At 35.5% G+C, this 13,474-nt stretch overlaps 1 protein-coding gene across 1 annotated transcript in view; it reads right to left on the bottom strand.

The window, feature by feature from the left end:
• LOC144967161 (ATP-dependent 6-phosphofructokinase, muscle type-like) overlaps positions 1 to 13,474 on the bottom strand; it is a 91,136-nt gene that overhangs the window by 55,527 nt on the left and 22,135 nt on the right. The gene's annotated exons all lie outside the window — the stretch shown is intronic.

The following is a 13,474-nucleotide window of genomic DNA, read 5'->3' as shown; positions in this document are numbered from 1 at the left end:
CACTTCAATCTACAAGTCAGAGGCAGATGCAATCCATGAAGCTGTTAAGCAAATCCTCTCAGAAAATGAAAAACCAAGACACATAGTGATTTTAACAGATGCTAAGAAAATTCTGGAGGATATAATGATGTCCTTTGCGGATGATATAGACGCCTTGGTGGAAGACCTCATGAAGCTAAGCAAGTTTACCAACATGGTACTGCAGTGGTTTCCAGGACACTGTGGGATACTTGGAAATCAGATCGCTGACCAACTGGCAAAGGCAGGCAGTCGCATGCAGCAACCCTCCCCAATGTACTCAACAGGAGAAATTAACAAAATGGCCAAATTTATCCAGTCTCAGAGATGGAGAGAGAAGCACCCAGAATACAACATGAATGACCCAATCAAGGTGCTCGACAGAAAGGAACAGGTCATCATCTTCAGACTGAGAACTGGACACAACCAGTTAAAGGAACATATGTGGAGGATGTCCAGAGCAGGTGCCTCTGGACAATGTGACTGCGGACTTGAAAATGAAAATGGACATCATGTCCTAATGGAATGTCCAAAGTACAACAAGTTGAGAAGGAACTTCTGGCCTGACCCAACCCCATACTCAAAGAAGCTGTACGGAAGTGAGGACGACCTCAGGACCACTGTGGGCTTCATTCACCAGACCGGACTGACCATGTGACGTGACGGGAACGAAGAAGAAGAAGAAGAAGAAGATATAATATTATTATTATTATTATTTTATTTTTTTAAAAATTATTATTATTATTATTATTATTATTATTATTATTATTATTATTATTATTATTATTATTATTATTATTTATTATTATTATTATTTTATTATTATTATTATTATTATTATTATTATTATTATTATTATTATTATTATTATTATCATTATTATTATTATCATTATTATCATTATTATTATTACCTTGTTTAATAAACATCTGTCGGTGGTTAGCATCAGATTCCATATAAAAAAAAAAAAGCTATTATTGAAATTTGAAATCAAGTTTTAATATCGAGTGGAAGAAAACCAATTTACAAAACTTTTTTCCGACCATGAAAACAAATATTCAAACACCATTAAACAGTATAAAATGTTTGCGTAGGATGTTGTATTATCATTTTTATTACAATCTAATCCTTTCTAAAAATAGTACAACGTTTGTTTTCATGACCCTGCGTCTGAGATAATCCTCAAAACTTAAGTAAGATTTAAATTTGAATTTGTTTGAGAGAGAGAGAGAGAGAGAGAGAGAGAGAGAGAGAGAGAGATAGGGGGGGGGGGGGCTGTGAGAAAGAAAAAGAGAGAGAAGATATAAGAGAGAGAAAGAGAGCGAGATGAATAGAGATAGAAAGATAGTAAGAGAGATAGATAGAGAGAGAGAGAGAGAGAGAGAGAGAGAGATAGAGGGGGGGGGGGCGAGAGCGAAAGAAAGAGAGAGAGACGATATAAAGGGAGAGAAAGAGAGCGAGATGGATAGAATTAGATAGAGAGAGAAAGAAAGAAAGAAAGAGAGAGAGAGAGAGAGAGAGAGAGAGAGAGAGAAGAGAGAGAAGAGAGAGAGAGAGAGAGAGAGAGAGAGAGAGAGAGAGAGAGAGAGAGAGAGAGAGAGAGAATAAAGTATGCTTTTGGGTTGAAAAAGTGACTTCCACACCAACCCGTCGCACGTCAATACAATAAATGATCTTTTTTTTTTTACATCAAATCAAGAGCTTTCATTGTTTTGAATTATTGTCGTGCAGAATATAAGTAAACATGTGGATTTATTTTATCAGTATTGTTGCTATTTATTTTTACAAGTTGAGGGGCATATTAATTCACTCAATCCTAGGGATGTTTGCTAATAATCATTTTGAAAATTGGAAAAAAAAATGTATTAAAAATGAGCATGTGCATAGATATTGTTATTCAACTACCACCAGCATGTAAAAATTAAGAACATTAGCTTTGATATAGGGATTGAGATGAGCGGAAGAGTAGCGTCCCTTGATTCGACGTCACCGGGGGAGAAGTTATTTGTAAACAAACCAACTACAAGCCAAGCGCTCCAAATCAACGTTATGCATTTTTGTACATAAATATGAATAATAAATTTTGTATTTGGAGCGCTTGGCTTGTAGTTGGTTTGTTTACAAATAACTTCTCCGCCGATGTCGTCCAATCAAGGGACGCTACTATTCCGCTAATCTCATTCTCTATAGTACGCCTATAATTTGTCTCAGAAAAATATGATAAATAGGTATGGGTAAAAGTAACCCCAGGTATACTACGAATATAGTCGGTGTTAGGGTTGAGTGAGTTAATGAATGATCTTGAAGACAACTTTGAAGCTTTTGAAAATCAAGCAAATTTAAATGATATAAATAAAAATTGGGAGAGTTTCCAGACAACCACCATGGATTCGGCCCTCCAGGAATGGGGGTTGAGCGTAGGGTTAACAACCCACCTCATAAAAAGTAAACTGTTACAGAAACAGAAATCAGACGAAAATCCACAACCAGCGACAGCAGAGAAGCGGACCAGAATACTGGCTTCATGACGGTAGGAGGTCAAAGCCGAAAGGACGCCCCGACCAGATTGCAGATCTGTTGTCACCAAAACGCAAGCTCAATGTCTCGTGCTGGAATGTTAGGACCCTATATCAAACAGGAAAACTGGCACAAGCCCAGCGCGAGATGTTGAACTACAAGATCGATTTGCTAGGCATATCAGAGGCAAGATAGACAGGAGCTGGGAAGCGCCAACTCTCTAATGGTGACCCGATCATTTGGTCAGGACGAAAGGATGACCAACACAGAGAAGGTGTTGAGTGGGTTAATGAATGATCTTGAAGACAACTTTGAAGCTTTTGAAAATCAAGCAAATTTAAATGATATAAATAAAAATTGGGAGAGTTTCCAGACAACCATCATTGAATCAGTCAATAATCAAATCTCGGGCAACATCTAAAGTAAAAAACAACACTTGCCTTGGATGACAAGAAACATCAAGCGTCTACTTCGACAAAAGCAACGTCGCTAACACTTGGTCAATAATCAAATCCCGGGCAACATCTAAAGTAGAAAACAACACTTGCCTTGGATGACAAGAAACATCAAGCGTCTACTTCGACAAAAGCAACGTCGCTAAAAGTTGGCAAAACGGTCCAACAAAAAACAGGACTGGGACAATTTTAGTTATATTTGTAAGGAAATGAAACACAACTTAAGAAAGAGCATGACAAATATTTTACTGACATTCTCAAAGCTGACTCCGATTCTAATATAAACCTAAACGGTGGCATCACAAATGGGTGTCTTTTTTACGAAACCCACCGTAACCCGTTGAAACCCGACAAAGTTATGGGAAGAAGGCAGCAGTGGGGAGTGAAGTAGGGACTATGGGAGGAGGAGGGTGGTTCTTTTTTACGAAACCCACCGAAACCCAACAAAGTTATGGGAAGTAGGTAGCAGTGGTGAGTGAACCAGGGACTCAGGGAACTGTACACCAGTGGGGAGTGAACCTGGGACATTAGGAGGAGGAGGGTATTTAAATTTCTATATTATGAAACCTGACAAAACCCGCTGAAACCCGACAAAACTGACCAAAGTTATGGGAACTATGCAGCAGTGGGGAGTGAACCAAGGACTATCGGAATAGGAAGGTGATTGTTTTTTTTTTCCCGAAAACCGCCGAAACATGCTGAAATCCGCCGAAACCCGCCGATACCGACCAAAGTTATTAGAAGTCGGCAGCAGTGGGGAGTGAACCTGGAACTTAGGGGAGTGGACACCAGTGGGGAGTGAACCTAGGACTATGGGAAGAGGATATCAGAGGGAAAATAACCGGGACTATGGGAAATGAATACTAGTGGAGAGTGAGGTCAGAAGGGTACTTCTCTTTTCCGAAACCAACCGAAACAGTCAAAAGTTATGGAAAGTGGGCACCAAGGGGCAATGAATCTGGAACTCAGGGAAGTGCACACCGGTGGGGAGTGAACCTGTGACCATGGGAATAGGATATTAGTGGGACATTAACCTGGGACTATGTGAGATGGATACCAGTGGGAAATGATGCCGGACAATGGGATTTGGGCTCTAGAGGAGAATGAACCTCTGATATCATCTTCCCATAGTCCCAGGTACACTCCCCCAGTCTTCAAACACCTCTGCATTGACCCCAGAATGATAGTCTTTACCTTCCAGATGATGCAGAAAAGAAAACAATGGTATAGCATTCTGCTAAATACCCATTATCTTCACCACCTGCAAGAGTATCAATGATCCTCTGTCCAGAACTCATGACTCTTTTTCTACCCGAATTATCAGACGTCCATTCCTTTGTCGGATGTGTGTTTGCGTTTACCCAGTCTCATAATCTTTGGATGATAACTATATCAAAGTTGTCTTGGATCCTTTTCCTATCACGTCGTTCCACACTGATGATCTCTTCGTCATATTTTTAAAATCATCTTCTTGGGGTTGATTTTGAAATTTCAATTTCATAACCGTCCTCTTAAATGGCTTATCGATAGATATAAGTAGATTTCTTTTCGCAGCTTTACGAGAGTGTCGTATCGTATCGTAAAGTTTAAAAGCGTATATGTTTTAAAAGGCTTTAAATGCTCTGTGAAACGTTAGCGCAGAAATACAATTTTTCATTTATATAAACAGCATTCATTGTTTATATGACAATATTGAGTATATTATAATCAATATTTCAAATGATTTAAAACTAGAGACTTCATATCGGTAATGCGACGGGATGTAGATAATAAGCAATAAATCATAAATTCAAAAGTTAAGGCAAACTACATAAGTTGTAGATAAGTTTATAGCAGTTAAAGTGAATTGTTTTTATTCGGAAACAAGTATGACGTGAACTCATAATCACTAGCCGGAACTACGTGTCAGCACGTTTTTTTTTGGTTGAAAAACGATGAATTCATCTCATACTTTGTGCTGCGTAACTTGTTTAAATATTTTACAGTGTAAAATCTCGAATTTTTTGACAACGGTTTTAAAGTAGTTTTTTATAGGTCTTAAAGAAAAAAACTTATTTGATATGGCATCAACACGGTCCAAAATGTATATTCAGTTAAGACAAATTGATTCAAAGGTTGACAGACATTTTTACAACTTTTGATAGAGGGACAGCTAAGAAAAACCAGAAAAACACGCGCCCTAATTAAAAATCGAACACATTTGTTCGATTTTCCATGCATATGAACTTAGAGAGAGTTAATTTCACAATCTGACTATAAGAGAAGTGTCATATATGTCTGACTTTTTCATGACTTATTTATCTACCTTTCCCAGGTCAAAGACACAAAAGAGGTTCCTCTCTACTGACAAAACAATGGAGCCCACTGTTGTCATCACTATCAAAAATGTCACCGTGTTAATGTGTTGCTCTTTGAGTATTTTTGGCATATCCACAAATGCTATCAAAATAGCTGTCTTCAAGAGGATGGGTATGAAAGAATCAATAACCGTGAGCTTTTTCGCGCTGGCTATCTCAGATTTCATAATTTGTTTCATGATGAGCTTTTACAACATTGCTGAAACGTCGTGGATGGGAGAGATCTTCCTCGAACATAGTGTATATCCAATCACAGCTTCAGCTCTCATCGCCATCCCTCTGTTCCAAGCTCATTTAATGTCTCCACTTCTAACTACCTTTATCGCACTTGAGCGATGTCTTTACGTTGCTATGCCGTTGAGGATAAAGAAAAACCTTACTCCTAAAAGAGTCACTGTCATTTTTGTTTGCTTGGCATTCTTTTGTACGTTTAACGCCGTCCCTACATTTTTCACACACCAATGGGGATGGCAGCACTACCCTGCTTATAACAAGACTCTTCTAGGCTTGATACGTCCTGATTATTACAAATCCCTGTACGAAGTACAAGTTGTACTAAATGGAGCAATGCCTTTTCTCTGCTTTTTGCTCATCATTGTGTTCACCGCGATATTGATAAAGCACATGAGGGAGGTCAGTATTGCATGGCGAATGCATTACCAAGCAAGTTCAGGAGAATCTTTTCAAAGAAGTTTAAGAACAAGAAGGTCCCAAAGGACAATGAAGATTGTAGTTATGCTGTCTCTTCTCTTCTTTTTATGCTTCTTGCCAGCTTACTGTGTTTTCGCAATGATGTATATTTATCCAGAATTCCATGCGGCCAGTCAGGGGGGCATTTTGTTCAATCTAGCCTGGTCCATCATTGGTATGTTTTACACGGTAAACTTGTCATTTAATATCTTCATTTACTACACGCTAAGCACTAACTACAAAAATACATTCCGAAATATTTTTTTGTAATGTTTTTGAACCAAAGTCTCAAAACAGTATTGTGTTGGGACGAACCAGTTGCAAAAAAATTCAAACTGAAGTTAACTGATCAAAATAAATATAAAATATTTTTTTTATCACTCTATCATAATGTATTTGTTCAAAATTATTAACGATATAAACTCAACCCAAGTCTGATATTTGTAGCTATAACTTCAGTTTTCAGCTACTAATTAACTCTCTCCTTACCAGCCATTTTCAGGATTTTCCCCAAAACTTCACACCCAACTAACACAAAGATATATTTTCATCACTCAAACACAATAACAGTAACGTTCTTGCGATACATAATCCCTTTAGCCAAAACATGCTCTACAACACAAAGATCATTTTAAAAAACTTATTTTGTGATGTACAAAAGAAATTTGAATAAGAAAAATGTTGGTCGCATCGTAACGAATGTGACGATTTTCCTATGATTGGTAAGGAGGGAGGTTAAATAATCCTGGCATAATGCCTAAGCCGGCTGGTCGCATGTTTGATTTGAATAATACACAGGTAAGTTACACTGTATGAAGAAACTTAAAAAGTTGTTGTGTCCAAGGACTCTTGGTGTGTCGTATAATAATAGATTCTTTAACTCACTCAACCCTAACACCGACTATATCCGTAGTTTACTCGGGCTACTTTTACCCCATGCCTATTTATTACATTTTTCTGAGACAAATTATAGGCGTAGCATCAAAGCTATTGTTTTTTGGTTATTTAATGTTAATGATAGTTGAATAAAACTATCTATGCACATGCTCATTTTAATACATTTTTTGCTAGCACTATTCAGTATCTGATACTGAATAGTGGTTTTGCACTATTCAGTATCAGATACTGAATAGCGGTTTTCCACTATTCAGTATCTGATACTGAATAGTGGTTTTGTACTATTCAGTATCTGACACTGAATAGTGGTTTTGCACTATAATACGTTGTTGTTTTTTTCCGAAACCTGACAAAGAGGGCAGCTGTGGGAGTGAATCTGGGACTCAGAGGAGTGTACACCTGTGGGGAGTGAACCTGGGACTGGGTTTCGGCGGGTTTCGTAATAAAAAGCAATTACTTTTTTACGAAACCCGACGACACCTGGCAATATCCGACAAAGTTATGGGAGTTAGGCAGCAGCGTGTGTGTGTGTGTGTGTGTGTGTGTGTGTGTGAGTGTGTAAGGGAGGGGGGGGGGAGGAAGGGATGAACCTGAGAACCAGGGAAGTGTACACCATTGGGGAGTGAACCTGGGACTCTGGGTTTTGTAAAACATCAGTAACAAAATGGGGGGGGGGGGGGTTACTTTTTTACGAAACCCGACAATATGCGGCAAACTTGTGGAAAGTAGGCAAAGCGTGGGACTGAACCTGAGACAGTGAAGTGTAGACCAGTGGGGAGTGAACCTGAGACTATGGTTTTCGGCGGGCTTCAGATAATTTCATATAAAAGCAATTACATTTTTATGAAACCGACGAAACCTGGCAATATCCGAGAAAGTTATGGGTAGTAGGCAACAGTGGGGAGTGAACCTGAGATTCGGGGAAGTGTACACTAGTGGGGAGTGAACCTGGGGCTGGTTTTCGGTGAGTTTTGGAGGAAAAAAAAGCAATTACTTTTTGTTTACGAAATGCGCCAAATCCCAACAAAATGGGGCAAAGTTATGGAAAGTAGGCAAATAATGGGGAGTGAACGTGAGACTAAGGGAAGTGTACACCAATGGGGAGTGAACCTGAGACTATGGTTTTCTGCGGGTTTCAGCGAGTTTCACATAAAAGCAATTACTTTTTTACCAAACCCGACAAAACCTGGCAATATCCGACAAAGTTATTGAAGTAGGCAACAGTGGGGAGTGAACCTGAGATTCATAGAAGTATACACTAGTGGGGAGTGAACCTGAGACTCTGGTTTTCAGCGGGTTTCAGCGAGTTTCATATAAAAGCAATTGCTTTTTTTACGAAACCCGGCAATATCCGACAAAGTTGTGGGAAGTAGGCAACAGTGGGGAGTGAACCTGAGCTGAGGGAAGTGTACACCAGTGGGGAGTGAACCTGAGACTATGGTTTTTGGCGGGTTTCAGCGAGTTTCACATAAAAGCAATTACCTTTTTACGAAACCCGGCAATATCCGACAAAGTTATGGGAAGTAGGCAACAGTGGGGAGTGAACCTGAGATTCATGGAAGTGTACATCAGTGGGGAGTGAACCTGAGACTCTGGTTTTCGGCGGGTTTCAGCGAGTTTCACATAAAAGCAATTACTTTTTTACGAAACCCGACGAAACCTGGCAATATCTGACAAAGTTATTGAAGTAGGCAACAGTGGGGAGTGAACCTGAGATTCATAGAAGTATACACCAGTGGGGAGTGAACCTGAGACTCTGGTTTTCAGCGGGTTTCAGCGAGTTTCATATAAAAGCAATTGCTTTTTTTACGAAACCCGGCAATATCCGACAAAGTTATGGGAAGTGAGGCAACAGTGGGGAGTGAACCTGAGATTCATGGAAGTGTACACCTGTGGGGTGTGAACCTGAGACTCTGGTTTTCGGCGGGTTTCAGCAAGTTGCACATAAAAGGAATTAACTTTTTACGAAACTCTACAAACCTGGCAATATCCGACAAAGTTATTGAAGTAGGCAACAGTGGGGGGTGATCCTGTGATTCAGGGAAGTGTACACTTGTGGGGAGTGAACCTGGGACTCTGGATTTTGTAAAAAAGCAAGACCAAGGGAGAGGGGGAATTACTTTTTATCGGAACCCGCCAAAACCCGACAAAGTTATGGGAAGCAGGCAGCAGTGGGGAGTGAATCTGCGATTCGGACACCAATGAGGATTGAACCTGGGACTGCGAGAGGTTCATACCAGTGGACAGTGAGCTCAGAATGTACTTTTATTTCAAAACCTACCGATATTGTCAAAAGTTATGGGAAGTGGGCACCATTGGGCAATGAACCGGGACTCAGGGAAGTGCACACCGGTTGGGAGTGAACCTGGGACTGTGAGAAGAGGTTGACAGTGGAAATGAACCTGGGACTATGGAAGATGGATACCAGTGGGAAATGAAGCCGGACTATGGGAGGTGGGTACCAGACGAGAATGAAGCAATTACATTTTTACGAAACCCACCAAAAGCTGTCGAAAAACCATAGACTTAGGTTTACTCCCCAATAGTGTACACTTCCCTGAGTCTCGGGTTCGCTCCCCCACTGTTGCCTACTTTCTTTCCATAACTTTGTCGGATATTGTCGGGTTTCGTAAAAAAAAGTAATTGCTTTTTTTTTACGAAACTCAGTCCCAGGTTCACTCCCCACTGTTGCCTACTTCCTGGCGTGTTTCGTAAAAAAAGAATCTCCTCTAAAAATACCACGTGTATTCAGTAAATAGATGTCAATTGTAGTCTAATATTCAGTATCTATTTAAATTATTATTATTATTATTATTATTATTATTATTATTATTATTATTATTATTATTATTATTATTATTATTATTATTATTATTATTATCATTATTATTATTATTATTATTATTATTATCATTATTATTATTGTTATTATTATTATTATTATTATTATTATTTTATTATTATTATTATTATTATTATTATTATTATTATTATTATTATTATTATTATTATCACGTAAATTTTAATATAATACGGCAATTAATTCACGGAAGTACATCGCTCAATTAAAAATGGCAGAAAGTCTGGCCACATATTTATAATGAATCGGGTTTGTCTTAGATGACCAAACAAACAAACAAACAAACAACAACAACAACAACAACAACAACAACAACAACAACAAATGAGACAAACAGAAAAAAGCAAGATTTTAAAAAGTAATAAACAAGAGAAGAGCACATCAATGAAAAACAACAACGAGATTATAACACATAAAAGATATTCGTAATAAATCGATAACTGATTAAATTACTCCAACTACTGGATTAAAAAAAAATAATAATCATAATAATAATGATGATGATGACGATTACAATAATAATAATAATAATAATAATAATAATAATAATAATAATAATAATAATAATAATAATAATAATAATGATAATAATAATAATAATAATAATAATAATAATAATAATAATAATAATAATAATAATAATAATAATAATAATAATAATAATAATAATAATAATAATAATAATAATAAAAGAACAATAGTATAATATCAACATTAAAGCATATTACAAGCAAATAAAATTATTAAAACAAAAGTTTAAAAAATATCAATAGACAGAAGGAATTTTTAAAATATTGGGAAAAAAAAAAAAAAAAAGTTATCCCAGCCGGAATTTGAACTCTCGAACCTTAAGCTCAGAGTCACAGCTTATATCCACCAAGCCGTGGTATCACTTAACATTTAGTGACATTTAATCATGTCTATTTAGACATTTAAAAAAGTATTTGAATGCCACTCTTACTTTGATATTTTGAACTAGATATGTTAATTGCACAATAGCAGAAATTTAAAAATTACGATCAAAATATTTTTACAACTTTGAATCGGGCTGTCAGTTACTGCACGTGTTCAATCTGGAAGGAGGTCAGCAGTTTATTTACATTCAACCGAGATTGTCGCACTTTTCACTCTCTCTATAGAAAAGAGTTCCTTGTGGATACTGAATAGTGGAAAAGCACTATTCAGTATCTGATACTGAATAACCACTCCCTACATTTTTTCCCAATTTTGAAAAGTAGCAAAACTCTCTAGGATTGAGTGAGTTAACTTTTACTGTTTAGTATTATTATTATTATTATTATTATTATTATTATTATTATTATTATTATTATTATTATTATTATTATTATTATTATTATTATTATTATTATTATTATTATTAATATTGTTATTATTATTATTATTATTATTATTATTATTATTATTATATTATTATTATTATTATTATTATTATTATTATTATTATTATTATTATTATTATTATTATTATTATTATTATTATTATTATTATTATTATTATTATTAATTATCTTTTATTTTTTTACTTTTTATTTTTTTATTCTTTTAAATTTTTTTTTTATTTTTTTTAAAAATTAATAATTTGTTTTGCTGTATTAGTGATTTCATTTATTTGATTTGTTTTCCAATGAGAGGTGTGGAATAACAATTATTCATTTCTTTGTACTTATTAACTCGTTATACTTTTAGCGTTCAATAACACATACTCGCAAGCTCGTTGTGTTATTGCGCACGATAAAAATAGTTTAATAGTAACGACCCTTGATCTCTGTAACAGCCCGTCACAGGGTAATTCTACGAGCACCTGGCAATGTTTGTGTCTTGGTTGTCTGTAATTTATGCAGTGTTATAAAATTATGCAGGTCGGCTTCCCTGCAATTCCTGCAGTATTATAAAATTATGCAGGTCGGCTTCTCTGCAATTCCTGCAGTGTTATAAAATTATGTAGGTAGGCTTCCCTGCAATTCCTGCAGTGTTATAAAATTATGTAGGTAGGCTTCCCTGCAATTCCTGCAGTGTTATAAAATTATGCAGGTCGGCTTCCCTGCAATTCATGCAGTGTTATAAAATTATGCAGGTCGGCTTCCCTGCAATTCATGCAGTGTTATAATATTATGCAGGTCGGCTTCCCTGCAATTCATGCAGTGTTATAAAATTATGCAGGTCGGCTTCCCTGCAATTCATGCAGTGTTATAAAATTATGCAGGTCGGCTTCCCTGCAATTCATGCAGTGTTATAAAATTATGCATGTGGTGCTTGAGAAATGTTGGGCGATTATTTAATCACTAAAAGGTTGTTTGTAAATCTACACATGTTTCAGATTTCTTCTTCGTATTGAAATAGTGTTATGTTATACTTTGTCCAGCTTTCTTCTCGCACCCAATATATATATATAAAACCCCACTATCAATCATGTATGTATTGTTTTAGTTGTTCTTCTTGTTGGTTAAAGAAGGGGTTTGAGCCCAAAACGTTCCGTGTTTGATATTCTGTTCTACTTTGATGCCATTATATTTATTTTGTTCATTAATTTTATAGCTTTTTGCGGCTTAGTATTACTCTGGCAAGTACCGCCCGTGGATGCTATGAAAAAGTCGGCTCTTGTAAATTTTTTTATAATACATCACTGATTGGTGGAAGGCATCACATGAGATGCTCTGAGCATGCGCACAAGTCAGTTCTGAACATCGTTTTCAAGTCAACTGGCCGTTGTTTCTTTCTATTCGAAAGTTTCTAATCTGTTATAAAGGTAAGGAGGTGTTACATATGGATAATAACAGATGATTAAATATTACTAATTATTGAATTATCAAAAATGTCCCGGCTTTCTTGCAATCGGTACAATATCGTGATTTTGACGTCACTGCGGAAGGAAGGCCGGTGTCTCTCGGCGTGGGGAACTTAAACAGGAGTACACGTCGATCAATCCTTACTAAGTAAGACTAAAAAAAATGCATTTCCTTAATTGCTTGAAAAATTGAGGAAAAAAATATAATTGCTCTCCGTTTAGGCTTACTACCTAGGCTGCTTTTGAGCGATCTAACCAAACATGATAAGCTTATAGTTAGCAACGTTTTGCAGCTCCGCAAATTATTGACGAATTGGGATTTTTACGTGCTTAGAATTGTATAAACCTTTAAAGACCGTGATAATATGGAATCTCAAAATATGGGAAAAAAATGAATACAGATCGATCTACTTATAAGTTCAAATATATCCACCCTGATAAAATTTAAAATAATAATAATAATAATAATAATAATAATAATAATAATAATAATAATAATAATAATATAATAATAATAATATATAATATATATAATAATAATAATAATAAAATAATATATAATAATAATAATAATAATAATAATTAATAATAATAATAATAATAATAATAATAATATAATAATAATAATAATAATAATAATAATAATAATAATAATATAATAATATATAATAATAATATAATATATTGCAATCCCAATATAACGAATATTTTATACGAAGTTAATAATAATTTGAATCTAATAATAATATAATAATATAATAATAATAATCAATATATACAACTATAATATAATATAATAAAATTATAAATTATAAATATATTAATAAACTAATAATAATAATTAATAATTAATAAATATCAATAATAAATAAAA

The sequence above is a fragment of the Berghia stephanieae genome, chromosome 3 (assembly GCF_034508935.2).
Source record: "Berghia stephanieae isolate SIO BIC M18660-M18661 chromosome 3, UCSD_Bste_1.3, whole genome shotgun sequence".
Lineage (NCBI taxonomy): Eukaryota > Metazoa > Mollusca > Gastropoda > Nudibranchia > Aeolidiidae > Berghia > Berghia stephanieae.
This window is presented reverse-complemented; position numbering and strand designations above follow the sequence as displayed.